Consider the following 12,853-nt stretch of genomic DNA (forward strand, 5'->3'; position numbering starts at 1 on the left):
GGAGAAACAAGGTTGTCTAAGAACCCTTAGCATGCTTGGCACGCCAATTGAGTTGATCTAGTAAAAATCTGAGCCGACCCAATCTTAGAGAGGATAAAAAGATAGGAAGTCATATTTTGAAAAATAGGAGACTTAGCCGACCTAGTTTCTATTGAGCCAACCCAGTGAAAAACTTAGCCGACCCAGAGGATCAGTAAGCCGATAGAAACTTAGAAGGCAGCAAAAGATCGAGAGCTAATTTTTTATCTACCTGATATTAAGTCAATTTAAAGATCAACTGAGCTGACCCAGTGAGAAACTGAGCCGACTTAGAGAAGACAGAGTCGATCCAGTGAATGTAATGGCTAGTTTTTCAGAAACATGCCTCATAACAGATATTTTCTCTCTTCCAATGGCTAGAACATTAAATGCAGACATTCTAAATGCATTACAATGGTGAAAAATCTTAGGAGTATATAAAGAAACCCTTTGGAGCATTGAAGACATCTTTTGAAACCTATATTGAAGAGCATTCAAATGAATTTCTGTATATTCAAGTGTGTGAGCAAAATAATGAAGGAAAGGAGTGACTTTCAGACATTCTTTTTGTCCTTCCATCATCTTCAAGTTGAGAGAAGTCAGGCCATCAACATTGAAGATCACCACCTACTTCTTTCAAACATTCAAAGAGAAAAAAACCAAGCCAACAAGCAAAGTAACTCAGATTTTTTTCCCTTGGGCTTCATAGTGTTCGTTTTTTTAAACTTTAACTCTTGTATTACTTGTGGTTTTATTTCAAGTTTCTTCGGATGAGAAACTTGGGTTGGTCCAAGCCTGGAGTTGGATACTGTATTTGTTTGATTGGTGAGCCAAAGTTAAAATCAATCAGGATTGATTGTTAGTCCCAAAAAATAATCTTTGTATGATTGTGGTTGGTGAGCCAAAGTTAAAATCAACTAGATTGAATTGTCAACCCAAGAAAAACAATCAGACTGTAATTAAGCTAAGTGATTATAGTTGAATTTTTAAATGGTTTACTTGGAGAGTGGATGTAAGTACTGAGTTTGACATCGAACTACTATAAAATTGATAGTGTTTGTGATTGTGTGTTTTCTCTTTATTATTTTCATTCTATTGCATATTTTATATTTAAACTTATTAAATACTTAAGTATTATGATCTGCATAATTATCATTTAAAATTTTAAATTCTCAATTCATCCCCCCTCTTGGGTAGCCATCCTTAGGCAACAAGTGGTATCAAAGTAGGTGCTCACTTGTTACTTATCTTTTTGAGCTAAAAATACTATGGCAACCCTAATTGGGACTTCATTGGTTGACAGACAATCAACCAATGGACCCCAACTTTTCAATTGGACCAACTATATCCATTAGAAAGCAAGAATGAGAATATTCATCCAAGCACAAGATTATGACATGTGGAATGTCATAATGATGGGCCCACATACATCCACAATCATAGTTGATGGCATATCCATCTTCAAACCTAAAAAGAATTGGGATGAACATAAACAAGCTCAACTTCATGCCAAAGCAATAAATATTTTATATTGTACTTTGGATGCTAATGAATTAATAGGATATCAACATGTTTATCCACCAAAGAGATTAGAGATAAACTTGAAATCATCCATGAGGGTATTAGTCAAATCAAAAAATCAAAAATAAATATATTAGTATACAAATATGAGCTATTTAAAATAGATCCATAAAAAACTATCACTAAAATGTTCACAAGATTCACTGACATTTTGAATGGTTTAAAGAGTCTTGAAAGAGATTATACTAATAGTGATATTATACACAAAATTTTGAGATCTTTGTCGAAAATTGGGAGCCAAAAGTGACTACCATTCAAGAGGTCAAGGATATAAATAAGCTAATCTTGGAGGAGCTGATTGGTTCACTCATGACTCATGAGTTGAACATGAACCAAAAGAAGGAAGAAGAAGTGAAGAAAAAGAAAACATTACCCTCAAGTCAACTACCATATATGAAGATGATAATAACTCCGAAGAAGACTTGGAGGATAATGAAGAGATGGCACTACTCACTAGAAAGTTCAAGAAATTCATGAGAAGAAAGAAGAAATTTGAACCAAAGAAAAGAGGGTATAGTAAGGGAGAAGGTAGCAAAGAAAGAGAGAAAAAAAAAAGAGATGGATCAAGCTCTTTGCTATAAATGCAAGAAGTCCGAACATTTTTGAATGGAGTGTCTATTGTTAAAGAAAAGCTCCAAGAAGTCAAGAAAGAAAGCACTAAAAGCAACATGGTGCAATGTTGAGGATTCCTCTTCAAGTGAGGAAGAATTTCAAAAAGAAGAAAAGATAAAACTTTACCTTCATGGCTCTAAATGATGAAGTAAATGATGATGACTCAATTTTTGAATTTATATTTGAAGAATTATATGATACTTTCAATGATTTACTTTGTAATTTTAAGAAGCTATCTCACAAGAACAACGAACTTAAGAAAGAGAATCAATCCTTAAATAAAGATAAAGTTAAAATAGAAGAAGATATAAAGGAATTATAAGGTATGCTAGATGAATCAAATACAAAGAATGAATCCTTACAAGAAAAAGTGAATAAATTAAAATCTATAGTAGATAAATTTATGCTAAATTTTTAAAATTTATAAATATTAATTGAACAACAAAAGATGATTTTTGATAAAGCCGGTATAGGATATAATCTACTAAGGAAGCAAAAATTTTTAAAGAATGTATTTACAAAATCTCAAAATCATGATAGGAACATTACTTGTTGTAGACGTAATAAGATTGGACATAAATATATAGAATGCAAAATAATTAATGCAAGTAAAATCTCTAATTCAAGTAAAGCAAAGATAAAATAAATTTAGATTCTAAAAAGAACCATTTGTACTAATTCCAAAGGATTCAAATTAGCTTGGGTACCTAAGTTTACTTGATTGCTTGTGTAGTTGTGCTTAGCATCTATAAAAGCTAAAAGAAGATGGTACCTTGATAGTGAATGCTCGAGGCACATGATGGAAAATAAATCATAATTTATCTTTCTTAAAGCTAAAGATGGAAGTGTGATGATTTTTAGAGACAACGGTAAAGAAAAAATTATTAATCTCAATAATATCTTGTTAACATCATTTACTAGTATAGAAAATATATTGTTAGTTGAAGATTTGATGCATAACTTGCTTAGCATTAGTCAACTTTGTGATAAAGACTTTAATATTTCATTTAAATCATCTCATTGCATTGTAACTAGTTCATTTGATGATAACATTAAATTCATAGGAAAGAGATATGGAAATATTTATAATATTGATCTTGATGAACTTAAAAATGAAAATATTAAGTGTCTTGTTGCTATGAATGCTAAAGTAAATGAATCTAGTTGGATTTGACATAATAGATTAGGTCATGCAAGCATGGATTCATTAGCAAGATTAATTAAACTTCACTTAGTAAATAGTTTATCTAAGATAGATTTTGAAAAGAATAAAATTAGTAAAGCTTGTCAACTTAGCAAATAAACTAAATCTTCTTTCAAATCCAAGAATATTGTCTCAATAACTAAGCCACTAGAATTGCTTCATATGAACTTGTTTGGATACATCTCAACCACTAGACTTGGAGGAAAAAGATTTGGATTTATTATAATTGATGACTACTCTAAATTCACTTGGGTGTTATATTTAGCAAATAAAGATAAAGCCTTTAATATGTTTGTTAATTTATTTAACAAAATAACCAGTAAAAGATAGTATAGTATTTTGAAAATACGAAGTAATCATGGTATCAAATTTGAAAATCATATGTTTAAAAATTTTTGTTCTAAAAATAGAATTAATCATAATTTTTCTAGACCTAAAACACCTCAATAAAATGAGGTGGTAGAAAGAAAAAATAGGACTTTAATTAAAATGGCATGGACCATGCTTTGTGAAAGTAATCTCCCAAAATATTTTTGGACCAAAGCTATTAACACCGTATGTTATGTGCTAAATAGAGCATTAATTAGATCAATTTTAAAGAAAACTCCATAAGAACTCTATAAAAAAAAGAAACTTAATATTTTATATTTTAAAATTTTTGGATATAGGTGTTTTATTTTAATAAATGGTAAAGATAAACTGTAAAAATTTGATACAAAATTAGATGAAAGTATTTTTCTAGGTTATTCATCTAGCAGTAGAGCATATAGAGTATTTAACAAAAGAATGTTGATTGTAAAAGAATCTATGCATGTCATTTTTGATGAAACTAACTCCCTTAAAATAAGAAAAGAAGAGCTTGATGTGGATGTAGAAAATCTTAAAAAAAAAATTGAAAGACATGACTATTGAAGATACTACTTCTCAAGAAAAAAAAAATACAGAGCAAGATGTGGAAGAAGTTGTGCCACAACCCCAAGATGAGTAAGATACATTCAATTTATTAAAAGAATGGAGGTATGACCACAATCACCCTAAGAAATTAATAATAGATGATCCATCTCATGGTGTTAAAACTAGAGCATCACTTAGGGAAGCTATGAATCATTTTGCCTTTGTATCATATTTAGAATCTAAAAATATAATAAAAGCTGAAAAAGATCCTAATTGGATATTAGTAATGCAAGAAGAATTAAACCAATTTGAAAGAAATAAAGTTAAGAAATTAGTTGAAAGACCTAAAAATTTTTTAATAATTGAAACTAAATGGGTCTTTTGGAATAAACTTGATGAGAAGGATAATGTAATTAGAAACAAAGCTAGATTGATTGCACAAGGATACAATCAAGAAGAAAGAATTGATTTTTATGAATCTTTTGCACCCGTAGCTAGACTTGAAGCTATTAGATTGCTCTTAGCATTTATTTACTTTATGAATTTTAAGTTTTTTCAAATAAATGTAAAAAGTGCATTCTTGAATGGATTAATTGAGAAGGAAGTCTATGTAGAACAATCTCTAGATTTTGAAAATCAAGAATTGCCGAATCATGTATTCAAACTTAAGAAAGCCTTATATGAATTAAAACAAGCATCTAGGGCTTGGTACGATAGGTTAAGTAAATTCTTACAAACAGTAATTTTAAAAGAGGCAATGTAGATAAAATATTATTCATAAAAAGAAGATCAAATGATTTATTGATTGTGCAATTATATATTGATGACATTATATTCGGTGCTACTAATGAAGTCTTGTATAGAGATCTTTTTAGATTTATGCAGGATAAGTTCGAGATGAGCATAATAGGAGAGCTGAACTTCTTTCTCGGACTTCAAATCAAGCAATCAAATGAAGAGATCTTCATTAATCAAAGCAAATACATCAAAAAAATATTAAGAATATTTGGGATGGAGAATGTCAGAGGAAGTAGCACCCCTATAAGCACAAGTTACAAGCTTGATTAAGATCCAAAAGAAAAAATAGTAGATCCTAAGCTATATCGAGGTATAATTGAATCTTTACTCTATTTAACGCAAGTAGGTCAGATATAATGTTTACTGTATATATATATATATATATATATATATATATATATATATATATATATATATATATATATATATATATATATATGTATATTATCAATCAAATTTTAAGAAATCTCATGTAGTTACAGTTAAAAGATTCTTTAGGTATTTAATAAACACTCAAGATGTAGGTTTATGGTATTCAAAACAATCCTCATTTGACTTAATTGGAATAGTGATTCAGATTTTACTGGTTGTTGCTTAGATAGAAAGAGTACAAGTGGTACATATCAATTTTTAGGAGCAAATTTGATCTCATGATTTAGCAAGAAACAAAATTCAGTAGCCTTATCTACGGCAGAAGCCGAATATATTGCTACTGGGAGTTGTTGTACTCAACTATTGTAAATCAAAGAATAACTAGAGAACTATGGTATTACTTGTAATAATATTTTTATTCGATGTGACAACACAAGTGTCATAAACTTAACTAAAAATCCTATATGACACTCAAGAATAAAATATATAGAAGTTAGACACCATTATATTAGAGATCATGTACAAAATAATGATATAACTCTTGAATTTATGCCAACTGAAAATCAAATTGCAGATATTTTTACTAAGCCATTAAATGAAGAAAGATTTTGTACAATAAGAAAGCAATTAGATTTATTTGATCTAATTTGTTGAATTGTTGAATGAGCATTTTATGCTGAAATGATTGCTTCTCATATAATGAATTATTCATGTTTTAATTTTATTTGAAAGGCATGTTTAAATTGCATCATCTTTGACCTTGAAACCTAGGTAGTTTAGGTTTATGCCGGATTAAGTCGGCTAACCCATTTTCATCATGAAAAACTTAGCCGACATATCACTAAGCTGACTCAAAATTAGTCTGAGTTGACTAAATTATCAAGAATCTTATTTTTAAATGAGATTTTTCATGGGACCTATTTTGTTTATTTTTTGCTTATTTTGAGCCGTCCACTGATAGATCCTTAGGAAACCTAAATCCATCCCTTAGAACACCTAATCCACTGCGAATCGAGGAGGGTTTTAGATCAATGGCACCCAAGAAATGACTTACTCTGAAAAAGTTTAAGCTACCTTGCATGCTCCTGTCATCAAGTGGAGGGATTCATAGAGAATGACGGATCAAATTTTATCAAGACCCGTACCCTAAGCTATCTCAATCTGCTCCACCTCCTCCTCCTCCGACAGTCCCTGCTCAGCCTCCTCCGGTGCCTCGATCGTCTCCACCCTCTTCCATGTAAGAAAGGGCTGTTCCTCTCTCCTCTAAGGCTGTCATAATGGGAAGAAAGGTAGATTTTGATTTTTTGAAAAAAGAGATTTTTGAGATTGGTAATTGCTTGAAGTTTCAACGATGGGAATATCTTTGCTCTATTGATCTTCCAACCTATCCAAATCTAGTGAGGGAATTTTATGGAAATGCAAAAATTAAAGCAAAATCCTTTGAAATGAAAGTGAAAAAGGTTAAAATCAATTTGATCGAGGATTAGGAGTTTTGCTTAGAGCACCCACTAAAGAAGCAGAAAGATTAGATGATAAATCTAGTAGGTTAAGTCTTTTATTTGAAAAGAATGATGCAATGCACTTTGAAGAGGATTTTGCTACAGATTTATCTGTGGAACATAGACTTCTTCATCATATGACTGCTAGAGTCCTCCTCTCTCGAATTGGAAGGTTTAATTTTGTAACTAAGAATGATATAGCTATCATGTATCACCTTTTGAAGAAAGAAAAATTCAATCTTTCGATTATTATTTTAAAGGTAATGCAAGAAGCTTCTCTTAGGGGAAAGCTAGCTCTGTCCTATGGGATGTTCTTGATTTTGGTTTTCAAAGATTATGGAGTTAACTTAGAAGGAGAACCAAGCAAGAAGCTTCAACATTATGATACTTATAGCGAGAAGTCTTTAAAGAGGATGAAATTTAAAAAGATTGATGGACAGTGGGTCAAGAAAGATAAGGAAGAAGAAGATAGAGGTGTGCCGGAGCCCATGCCGCATCCTGCGCTAGCTGCATCTTCGTCCACTATTCGGCTTAATGAGGATCAGATTGAGAAGATTGTGCGGTGAGTATTTGATCGAGTTTCTGGTTGTCTGTCTTGTCTGGTGAAGGATGCTGTGAGGGAAGTCTTTGCCGCAGCATTCTTTTGCGCCCATGGATCCAGCTTCCTCCACCCCTCCCAAGCCTATCTTAGATTAGGTTGCATGTAGTTGCATTGTCATTTTAAACATTTTATTTGTCAATGCTTTATGTAATGATTAAGCTCGTTTTGAGATTTTGGACTCATTGTATCTTTCTTTATGAATAAATAAAACTTGAAGCTTGTTCTCTTTTATATGTACAATGTTTCTTTTATATATATTGTATATTGTTTGATAATGTTTATCTTTTTGATAACGATAAAAAGGGGGAGAAGCAAGTATTGATTGTATTGATTGAAATTACAATTGATGAAATATAGAAAAGTAATTATTTGGAATAAAGTATAACCCTAAAGAACATTCGACATATAGTAAGGGGGAGTAATATGAAGTTTGAAGTTAAATTGGACATAATTATCGTACTAAAGGGGAGTATTTATAAATTGATAAAACTTGAATGTGTATGATGTGTATGCAATGATTGAAAGTGAATTAATTTGAAATTTGAAAGAAAAATTATACTCAAGAGTTTTGTCGTCATAAAAAAGAAAGAGATTATTGATCTATGGATTGATTTTGATGATAACAAAAATATTTGAATATAAATTATTAAGTTACTAATATTGTTTATAAGGACGTATAGCTTCAAATTTTAAATGCTCATAACTTTTAAATATTTTCTGTCAACTAAATGAAGAACCATCACTCAAAAATTAAGTGAAGAAACTCTAGACTAGACACACTTTGTAAAAAATTTTAATAAAGACTAAATCAAGTTGAGAAGGCAAGTCTAGCCTAGAAATCAAATTAAAAAAGAAAGGCTGTCTAAGAACCCTTAGTATGTCTGGCACGCCAACTGAGTCGATCCAATGAAAATCTGAGCCAACCCAGTCTTAGAGAGGACAAAAAGATAGAAAGCCATATTTCAAAAAATAGGAGACTTAGTCGACTTAATTTCTAATGAGCCGACCCAATGAAGAACTTAACCAATTTAGAGGATTAGTGAGCCGACCTAGTCTCAGAAGGCAGCAAAAGATAGAGAGTAAGTTTTTCAGCCACCTGATACTAAGTCGATCCAGAGATCAACTGAGCCGATCCAGTGAGAAACTGAGCCGACTCAGAGAAGGCTGAGTCGACCCAGTGTTTGTAACGGCTAATTTTTTAGAAAGTTAGGTTTTACCCAAAAAGCCTCACAACAGGTATTTTCTCTCTTCCAATGGCTAAAACATTAAATGCAGATATTTCAGATGTCTTACAATAGTAGGAAACCTCAGGAGTATATAAGAGAATCCTTTGAAGCATTGAAGACATCTTTTGAAACCTACACAGAAGAGCATTCAAGTGAATTTCTGTGCATTCAAGTGTGTGAGCAAAATAGTGAAGGGAAGGAGTGATTCTCAAACATTCTTTTTATCCTTCCACCATCCTCAAGTGGAGAGAAGTCAAGCCATCAATATTCAAGATCACCACCTACTTCTTTCAAGCATTTAAGGAGAAGAAATCAAGCCAACAAGCAAAGCAACTCAGATTTTCTTCTCTTGGGCTTCATAGTATTCATTTTTCTAAACTTTAACTCTTGTATTACTTGTTGTTTTATTTCAAATTTTTTGGAGTGAAAAACTTAGGTTGGTCCAAGCCTTGAGTTGGACATTGTGTTGGTTTGATTGGTGAGCCAAGGTTAAAACCAATCAGGATTGATTGTTAGTCCGAAAAAATAATTTTTGCATGGTTGTGGTTGGTAAGCCAAAGTTAAAACTAACTAGATTGAATTATGAATCCAAGAAAAACAATCGGACTATAATCAAGCTTAGTGATTATAATTAAATTTTCAAGTAGTTTACTTGGAGAGTGGACGTAGGTGCTGAGTTTGACATCGAACCACTATAAAACTCATAGTGTTTGTGATTGTGTGTTTTCTCTTTATTATTTTCATTCTACTGCACATTTTATATTTGAACTCATTAAGTGCTTAAGTATTATGATCTACACAATTATCATTTAAATTTTTAAATACCCAATTCATCACCTCCCTCTTGGGCAGCCATCCTTGAGCAACAATATCCTTATTGGAGCATTTTGTAAGCCAACGATTTGTCGTTAGATGATTTTTATAAATACTCTTATGAATCTCTTGAAGAGCATAGTCTGCCTCAGAAGGTTGAAGGCACTTGAGCAGAGATAATAAAAATGATCTTTTATATTATTTTTTTTCAAGAGTATGTACCATGACGCACCATCCGCTTTAATCATCGAGCTTCTAATGGGTCATCAAAGAGGATCCCTTTTGTTCAATATGCAATGATAGGATCTATCCAACTCGGCTCCATGCTGACTTGTTAAACTTCACCTGAAGTATCTGTCTTTCAAGATGCTCAACATAAGTTTTTATAAGCTTGCCATACCTTGAAATGGTAAGGCAAAATAAAATGTTTGCTTGGGCATTCTCCGACCTAGGGATATGAGTGATCTCGAAATAGTCAAATACCAGTAACAAAGTTTGTAAAAGCTGTAGATATCTTATCAAGGTCGGTTCTCATGCTTCATATTCTCCATGGGTTTGGCCAGCCACAAATTGGGAGTCAATAAATACTTTTAATCTTTTGACACCAAGCTCCTTGGCAATCTTTATCCCAACTATCAAAGCTTCATATTCAGCTTGATTATTAGAGGCTTCAAAAGTAAATCGAAGAGCATACTCGATTACAATGCCTTCTGCATTGGTTAAGATGAGATCTGCGTCACTTTTTTGTGAATTAGATGCACCATATAGATGCAAAATCCATATGGATCCACAATTCAACTCTTCAGATTTGTTTGAGGTAAGTCTGTCCTCAGGAATGATGCATTCAATCATAAAGTCGGCCAATTCTTGAGCTTTGATTGAAGGTCGGGGATGATAGGAGAAATCAAATTCAATAAGTCCAATGTCCCATTTTGTCATCCTTCCCAAGTTATCAGGATATTGTGATGAGGCTCTTAATCGTTGATCAATTAAAAAAATAACTGAATAAGCTAGGAAACATAGCCTAAGTCTTCACACCAAGCTGATAAATGCGAAGACCATTTTTTCTATTCGTGAATACCTTTTCAGCAATGTGCAAAATAATAGCAACATATACATATCAGCTCCAAAAATATTATCTTTAATTTATTGTACTGCTAATAATAGCAACATATACATATTTATCTATTTGTCAATGTGACTTTGCTTACAAGGTCTTGGTCCAAGGCCCAAATGCATTCTAAACCTAAAGAAGCGAAATGGGATTTTAATTCCAATTTTATCTCTATAAAAAATGCATATCCTTTCAAGAATATTAGAGGCAGTGAACTATAGCATAACATCATACGTATAGAATTAATATCTATACAAGTCCAAAAGGTTAAGGAAGAATGACTTCTACTGATTGGTTTGACTCCCCAAGTCTTTGCAATGAACAATCATCAAGGATGTGTATTATGTTACGAGATTTTGAGAAGAGTTGTCTTTATTTGTTTTCAATGAGTAAGGCTTCTCTTGTGTTCACATTTTCAGAGACCCAATCTCTTGTGACATGCAGCAAAAGCTTTTGCGAATTCCCTTTATTTTATACCCCTACCTACTTACAGGTTTTGGTCAATTTGTGTTTTAATTTCCTGGTTTCAAGAAAACTCCCCTTAACTATGAAACAAGAAAGGGAATCAGAATGGCATGTACCAACCTCTGAAGGGAAGAAACAGGGGAAAAAAACAATGTAACATAAATCTTGATGTACCACTCTCATTCAGATGCATATAATCTTTCTAGGCTAGCATAACATACTTCAACATTCAATAATTCTAGAGTAAGAAGAAAATCTAGTTTACATGTCTAAAGGCATCTAGAAATTAACAGTGCCACGAAGCTATCTTACAACAACCTCCGAAAGTGGGTTGTAAAATGCCAGCACCCGAGAACCTTGCCTTGTATATTTTTTATGTCTCCATATACATTGGAGGCAAATCAATCAACCAGTCCTGAATAGTTTCACATGCATCCTACCATTCTATAGCAAGAAATCAACTAAAGACAAATTGAAACAATCAAATAAATACGGAACCAAGTTGTCACCACATTTTTTTTTACCAAAAGATGATTTTCTCCCTGACTAAAGCAATATATTCAATATAGAGAAGTAACAAAGTAAAACGAAGTAAGATAATAAGGGCTTGATAAAAAATTAATTTCATAAGCACTGATAATTTATATAATTGAACAATGCACCAAAGGAAATCTCAGATATTATGATTACCATAGACTTCTAATAAATTATTCCAAGCAGAACCAAAAAAATGCATGAGTGGCTTTAGCTATCAAATAGCAATAATCATGAGAAATAATATATCAAAGCAAAGGTGCAGATAATTGCACCAGAGATGATCAGCATGATAATTAATGAAAAGCTCGCAACTTCTAATTGTGATATAACTACATAACTTTCTACTGGCGGACAAACAGTAGCACCAAATCGGTGCCAAAGAATCAAAGAGTTTATAGTTTGGCACCACCAACCTTCATGAATGCAAGAAATTATTCCTGAATGTAAACAACAACAGCCATTCTTTTTAAGTGAGATGCAAAATGGTGTCTCTGTATAATGTGCATAGTATGTCCACCTGACCTGAATTCAAGTGCAATCAGAAAATCAAAATCACAAGAACAAGATCACAAAGCATAATGCCAATCACTGATACTTAAGCAAGATGATGAACATATTAAGCTTCACCTGTGCAGAGATAAATAAATCTAAAAGGTTGATATTCAAGTCGAAGCTGAAATGGCAGGTTTCAACAAAGCTCAAAAACTCTTAATAGAATTTCATCTAAATAAAGCAGTATAACTGAGGATAAGATACCCTAAATTATCTCTCATAACATTCCACACATACAACCAAAATGATTTTGTTAGGTACATGAATTTACTTCTAAGAATAACACATTTACTTTATAGAAAGTAGGAAAAATTATGCCAAAATTGAGAGAAGGTGCACATGCGGGGGAGCAGGCTGATATTTCTTAAAACTTCTAAAAGGAAACAATTCAGGAGAGGTTGCCAGCTTTGAGTTTCTGGAAAGTTTTCAAATAGGTAAACTACACTAAGTAGCATTTCCCTGCTACTAAGGATATAACCACAATCAAAGAACGTTATAGTTATTTTTACACAAGGTAGAATGGTCACCAGCAAGCTAAAATGTTTGATCCCCAGGATAAAATAACTG

The sequence above is a fragment of the Elaeis guineensis genome, chromosome 1, assembly GCF_000442705.2.
Source record: "Elaeis guineensis isolate ETL-2024a chromosome 1, EG11, whole genome shotgun sequence".
NCBI lineage: Eukaryota > Viridiplantae > Streptophyta > Magnoliopsida > Arecales > Arecaceae > Elaeis > Elaeis guineensis.